Here is a 6,976-nt window from a genome sequence, read left to right on the forward strand (position 1 = left end):
TATATATATATATATTATTTTTATTCTCTTCTACTTTCACCTGTAATTAATGTTTTGTTGCTTTGTGATGCACGGTTTGAGACACGTTGTCTCCTGAACTGCCTGTTGTCACTTTTGACTCTGTCTCGTGCTTGATTACACATATTGGACTGATGGATACATTCTTATCTTCTTTTATTACTTTACCAGTATGCTGACGGACTATTCTGAGTGGTTGGTCTTGTTCATTTTTGTTTTTAGTGTTAGTCTTTTTTTTATTTTGTTTTGATATTTGTCTTCCTTGGCTGTTTGTGTCAAAAAAAGTTGTATTTGAAAAATTATAAATAAAGTATTAAAAAAAAAAATTCAACAACTTCTGGTGATGACATCACACTGAAAGGAGCGAGGCAGAGAAGCTCCCGGATAATTCTTTTCTAATTATAAGATTAAATTTAATTTTAAACCAATAGTGCTGTTTTTGGGAGGGAGATGCCTAACGGAGTGAGCTACAATAATACAGTGATGGAGATCACCGATAAACCGAGATCCCACAGAAATACCCGGTGCCAAGCTAACAACAAGGTGGCTAACACTGACAGAAATATGGAGGAGGCGAGTGCGGGTGTAGCGGTGGATGTAGCCGCGCTAGCCACAGAGATAACTGCAAAGCAGTGGCGGCTGGTGGAGTTTTCTCCAGGGGGGGCTATAAATCCAAAATAGACATATACGAAAGGTTTTGGTATATGTCTATTATGTGATACCTTAGTATATGTTTTGGACCAAAACATATACTAAGGTATCACACCAGTGTATTTACATGAATTAAAACAACAAACGCAACAATATAATGTACATATAAATGCATATATGCATAAGTGCTTCCTGAACACACCAATACTTACAAAGACGGAGGTCTCCCAAGGCACAAGCCTGTAGGACACATTTAGCGTTTATAAGATCTGTTTTCTCCCTTATCTTTCACATTTCTACCAGAGAAAATCCGTCAAAGCTTGTTTTATGGTGAGAGCACTCACTACGTCATTTATTCTGAACGTACAATATAACAAAGGTCGGATGTCTCACTCCGATTAGAATTCAAAACCAAACATTCTAACAGATTTTAGCATAAATTTTCTTAAACTAATTATTAACTATGAACTTTATTGGCTTTTGTATGTAACTTAGTCACGTAATGAACTTATTACTGTCTTTAAATAAAAGGCAGCTCACCCGCGGCTCGACTTTTCAATCAGGCGAACTTTCTGACAGCCGGATGTGACGTCAGCCTCCATGGCGGGAGTCGGCGGGAGGGTGGTGAAATGTAAACACAGCTGCATTCAGCAGCTCTGGGTGCAGGAGAGGTGCGCCCTGAACGGTCCTATCTCTTGTACTGAAGAGGAGCTACTGCGCATGTACAACTTTTAACGAGAGTCTATGGACAAAGATTTTTTGCGCCCCAGGGCGGAAATACGTCACCAATCAGACAACGTCGAAGAACGAAACAACTTTACTTATCATTAACTATAAAATATTTATCTTTCACAACTAAATATATATATACATATATTTCAAAAATATTTTTAATGTACTATTTAATTTTTATTTATTTTTTTATGTCTTATTCAAGGTAATGTGAGTGGTGGGGAGGCACCCTAGCACCCTCTATTGGCCAGCCGCCACTGCTGCAAAGGTTGCTGCCATCATGGAAGATAAGCTCTCGACACTCTCAGCCAAGCTGGACATTATTGCTGCAAAAATTGGAAGTAATGCATGGAGACTGGAAGAAGCAGAGGGCCATATCTCGGATGCTGAGGACAAAATAGCCGGGCTGCAGAACAGAATGCTGGCTATGGAGAACAAGTTGGCCGCCACACTTACCCAGGTGGATGACCAAGAGGCGCGCTCACGCATAGACAACATACGGATCTTCGGTGTTAACGAGGGTATTGAGGGGAGGAATCCACTGGCCTTTTTTGAAACATGGTTACCTAAGCTCCTGAATCTCGAAACTACAAAGGGCAGAATCCGGCTGGACAGATGCCACAGAGGCCTCAGTCGCCCCAGACCAGGAGCTCAACGGGTTGTCATTATGAAACTACATTACCCAACCGACAAAATGAAGATAATGACATCCAGTGGGAAACAAAGATTAGAATTTGAAGGGAAGGGAGCAATATTATTATTCATCAGGACATCCCACAAAATGTCATCCAACAAAAAAGAAATTTCAACTCTGTATGCCAGGAGCTGATCGCATAAAATGTCAGGTTCTGGATGCAATACCCTGCCACACTGCACTTCTTTCTTAACAATAAAAGAGTTCTCCTTCAATACAGCGGAGGCCGCCGCTAAGGTTCTTCAGGCAATGGATAAAGTCTTGTGAGTATCTGGATCACATAAAATGGGTGGACCAGTGCGGCGTTGCTCATAATGACAGCTCAGCTCTGAAACTTTATTTACATTTATCGTCCCGTTCCCAAGTGGCATTAAAGTAGGCATTCTACTTGTAATTATAAATATTTCTTGTTTCAATTAAAACCATGGAAGTTTGTTCCGGGGGCATGTGACTCATTGCTGCGCTTTACTGAGGTGGATGCGGATTGTTGGGTGCACTCTTGTGCAGCGCTGTTTCCTCCCAGTGCCACTGGTTCCCAGGATGATGGATGAGATGCGGAGGAGGAGGATCACGATCAATCTGAATTCAATGTTCATAAAACTGTTAAGTTCATTATTGGGTGCTACTCTGTGTAACGGCAGGTGCATGTTACATTTTTATGTACTTGACCAGTTCTGTTCTGGCTACTGGTTGGAGAAACTGAGCTTTCCTCTGTTGAACCGCCACTCCCCCCCTCGTTTAATGTTAAATGGGTGAATAACGTAATTAAACGTAAGAAGCTTTTATCCTGGCTTAAGAGGGAAAAGGTTGACAAAGCATTCCTGCTTTGCAAAGAACATGAAAAACTTAGAAGAGATTGGGTGGGTCAAGTTTACTACTAATCTTTTTTAGCAAATAAGAGGGGCGTGGCAATCTTAATAAATAACTAGAACTGCAAGCAGTTATCAACGGGTTCCAAGCCTCCACGCTCCACCCCTATCCGCACGCTTAGATCCTTCGATCATTACCATATTGATAACATAGTTTCAGGGTTGTATCCTGAAGATACCCACCAAGTTTCACGTAAATCCATTCAGCCATTTTGGCAGTATAAACTTTACCTATTTGCAGAGCCCCCTAGGGTTGGATTAGGCCGAAAATGGTGAGAAATCTTTTTTTCGGCCTTAGCCACCACTAGTGGGGAAAGCATTGACAAATTGTAAATTGATCTTAAATTATGCACAGTAAACTTTTTTTTTTTGAAAAAGCATTTGTTTACACATAATTCATAAACTGAACATTTTTTTGAAAATCCGTTCACATCATTTGGTTGGCCAGCCGTCCAGTCATCCCAGATTAAATTTCATTTCAATTGGCTTTGAGCCTCGGGAGGAGTTAACAAAAGTAGGTTAGACATAGGTTTTCTACTAATTAGCATAATTTTTTTTTTTCAAAACTCACGTAAAAAGGCATGGTTTACAGAACACAACAGAATAGAGATACTATGCGTACAACTAGTTGTTGTAAAAGAATTTCAAAAAGGCATTTTTTGCTGTAACAGCGCCACCTAGAGATCAAATTTTGCAACTTTTCCCTCATACGTAGAGAGTACAATTCTGTAATAGGTCAGTAATTTCTGCAAAGTAAAAGTTTGATTTGGCCGAGTTCAAAGCTCAAAAGTGAGATAGCATATAAGCCACGCCCACTTCATTTTAATATTTAAGATATCATCTCAAGGTGGCGTCTTGATCATCTGTACCAAGTTTGGTGTAAATCAAGCCGTTATTCAGATATAAACTTTATGAAGTTATAGCGCCCCCTATCGATGAAACCACATAAATTTTAATACAAAGTGGCAACATCTCATCCACTATTGGGATCTAAATGCATTTTTCATAATCTTAAAGTATGGCGGAGATATTCATAGTTAACCGTTGCGCTAGCTAGCACTGAAGTGTTTGGCATTGCGTCACTCGCGCAAAATTCAAATTTTTTCCAACTTTTTGATCATCACTTCAGCAGATCGGCCTACAGATGTTATGTACCAAGTTTCACGTTGATCCAGCTTATAATGTGGGAGTAGTATTCAAAAGTAGGTTTTGCCTTTATCGCGCTATAGCAAAAAATTTAGTTAGGCGGAAGTGGGTGTGACCATGTAAAGGAGATGCAGAATCTTCCATAGTTTTAGGTGTCATCAAGATTTTGAGTGTAGGACTTACGGTTTAGGAGTTATTCGCAAAAACACATTGTCCTTTGTTATAGCGCCCCCTAGGTATGGGACGATTTGATTTTTTTTTGTCTGAGTAGCGGTCGGGTTTTTCTATCAGGCTGTCTGGTTGGCTTTTTCACAGCAGTTTCTCGTTTTTCTGGCCAACGCGTTTTACCGGAGAAGAATAATAATAACTAATTCTGAAAAATCCGTACAAAAACAATACGAGAGTTGTATGTGTCTAACTGAGTTGTATGTTGTATGTGGTACAGGTAGATGGGGTATGACTTCCCTGGAAACTATGTTGAGCAGGTGGGGTGTCCCTGATCAGACTATGGAAGGGTGGCGTGAACCCTAGAGTCAACTGAGGTCAACAGCCTGTCTGGAAGGTCACCCAGGAGAGTTAAGTTGATGGAGTTGAGGCAGGCCTGAGGCTTCAGCTGATGGAGTTAACAGGTGGCACGCAATCTGGAGCAATTCATTAGCTGGCTTAACTCTCTAAAGTATAAAAGTTATTCTTCAACCTTGTTAAATTTCTTTTCTCTTTTTTTACTTTCTCTTGTCTGCTGAACTTATAAAAACAGCTGTAAGAAAATTGTTACTTCGGTTATTAAAAATAATGAGATGGAAGTCAAGAGGGGAACATCATCACAAGCCAATGAACTGACAAGTGAAGACGAACTGAGCAGCAAACTGCCTGTCAAGGTTTTTTTCTTCAATCTTTTATCAAAGCAAAGTTTGATAACATAGCCAGACAGCCAGATAGTTGATGCTGCAGTGACCTTTGGTCTGTACAGAAGGATTATCTCACTCTGTTTCAAGGATTCTTCATTGCTCAGTCTCCTGCAATGAAAACAATACTTGACTTATTTTCTTATTAGATAAATACGCACATAAAAATTATCCGCATTTTTTTTTCACATATCAAAAGATTTTACAATCAAGAGAACAGTTTTTATTTCTGCATACATCATGTTTTTATAAGCCTTATAATAATATGTAAACAATACGTCTCTACTGATTAGATGTTTGAGAGTGTGACCTTGGAGAGTACACGTGCTGAAAACAATTAAGAATCACTCTGGGCAAGACAACTTCTAGATGACTTTAGGTCAGAGGTCATAAGGGAGGGGTCCCTTCATTCTACACTACAAATTTACAAAATGGCTTACTGGCAGCTCTGTGGTCAAATGCATTCTTGGGACCAGAGCAGGCAATATAGAATCTGAAACTGCTACTGTAAATACAATAAAATGTTCTGTTCTGAACGAGGGGGTTTGTTTGTTGATTTCATTCCATAGGGAACTGGGTTGGCACCTACCCCGCATTTTCAGACCTTTACAGGTGTTGTAGTGTCTGCAATTATTTGCCTTCCTTTTAGTTTCTCTTTTGTTTTTGTTTATCACATGTTGAAATTTTTCTCAAATTATGGCTCAGCTAAAGAAGTCACCACCTAGTGTGGGTATACATATTAGGTTTGAATTGTAAGGGCCTAAACAATCCAATCAAATGCAGTAAAGTTCTGCACCATCTACTCCAGTGATTCCCTACTCCAGTCCTCGAGGAATACTATACTGCATGCTTTAGTTGTTTCCCTGCTCTTGAAACATAGTTAATATGGTTCATGTTAAATCCTGCTAAAATACACCATCTGCTGGTCAAATGTTGAACTGCATTCACCCTTACGAAGCAAGGTATTATGGGTAATCCTCACAGCCGCAAAGATTGCTGACGAGGTAATGCGTCTCTACGATGTCTGACAAAAAAAATGTGATTATTGTACCTATTGTGGCGACCCTAGATGGAACTCAGATTTTGTGGAATTTTAATTGGTTGCTCAACAACGCCACCCTGGGAATTTCGCCCAGAGAATATTACCTTTGGTTTAAGGCACACAGGTTCGGTTATGCGAGGATTAGAACATCTGAGACAGTTTAAAGTTTGCAAAATCCATTTATTAAAATGTTCTTTTTAAAATCAGTTTAAGACTAAAAACAAAGGGAATAAAAAATAAAATAAAAAAATAGAAAAGCTGCAGTAGCTGAGGTTTACCGGCTTGAGGGGAGGGCTCTGGGGACGACATCCACCAAACACAGCAAACCCAAAAAATAAAACCCCTTAACACCAAATGAGTAAGACAACCCCACACTCAAGTATCACAGCACGCAGAAGAGGGAGACGCCGTCACCGGACCTCAGCAACTGTGAACAAACAATTAACCAAGATAACAAGCTTAAAAAGAACAATATCAGCCCAACTAAATAAAGAGCAAAAGAGCTGTAAATAAATAAGAAAAATTAACAATAGACAATGCACGTTAAAAACATCAGGACCAGGCGTGGCCCTCTTGCCACGCCACAGCGGGAGTTGAACCGGGCACGTTGATGCCACACCCCAAACACTGCTTCAATAAGGACAGATAAGGCCGCCGCAGTCAAAAATCAAATTTTATTTGTATAGCACATTTCAGCAGCAAGGCATTTCAAGGTGCTTTACATAAAAACAAAATAAAAACAGGAATAAACAGTAAGAAAGAGAAAAACATCGAAGACATCAAAAACCCGCACTCTAACCCTAATTTAGCCATAAGCAACTCTAAACAGGTGGGTTTTAAGTTGAGATTTAAAGGCACCCAGTGTTTCAGCTGTTTTACAGTTTTCTGGAAGTTTGTTCCAAATTTGTGGTGCATAGAA

The sequence above is a fragment of the Kryptolebias marmoratus genome, unplaced genomic scaffold (assembly GCF_001649575.2).
Source record: "Kryptolebias marmoratus isolate JLee-2015 unplaced genomic scaffold, ASM164957v2 Scaffold33, whole genome shotgun sequence".
NCBI classification, from domain to species: domain Eukaryota; kingdom Metazoa; phylum Chordata; class Actinopteri; order Cyprinodontiformes; family Rivulidae; genus Kryptolebias; species Kryptolebias marmoratus.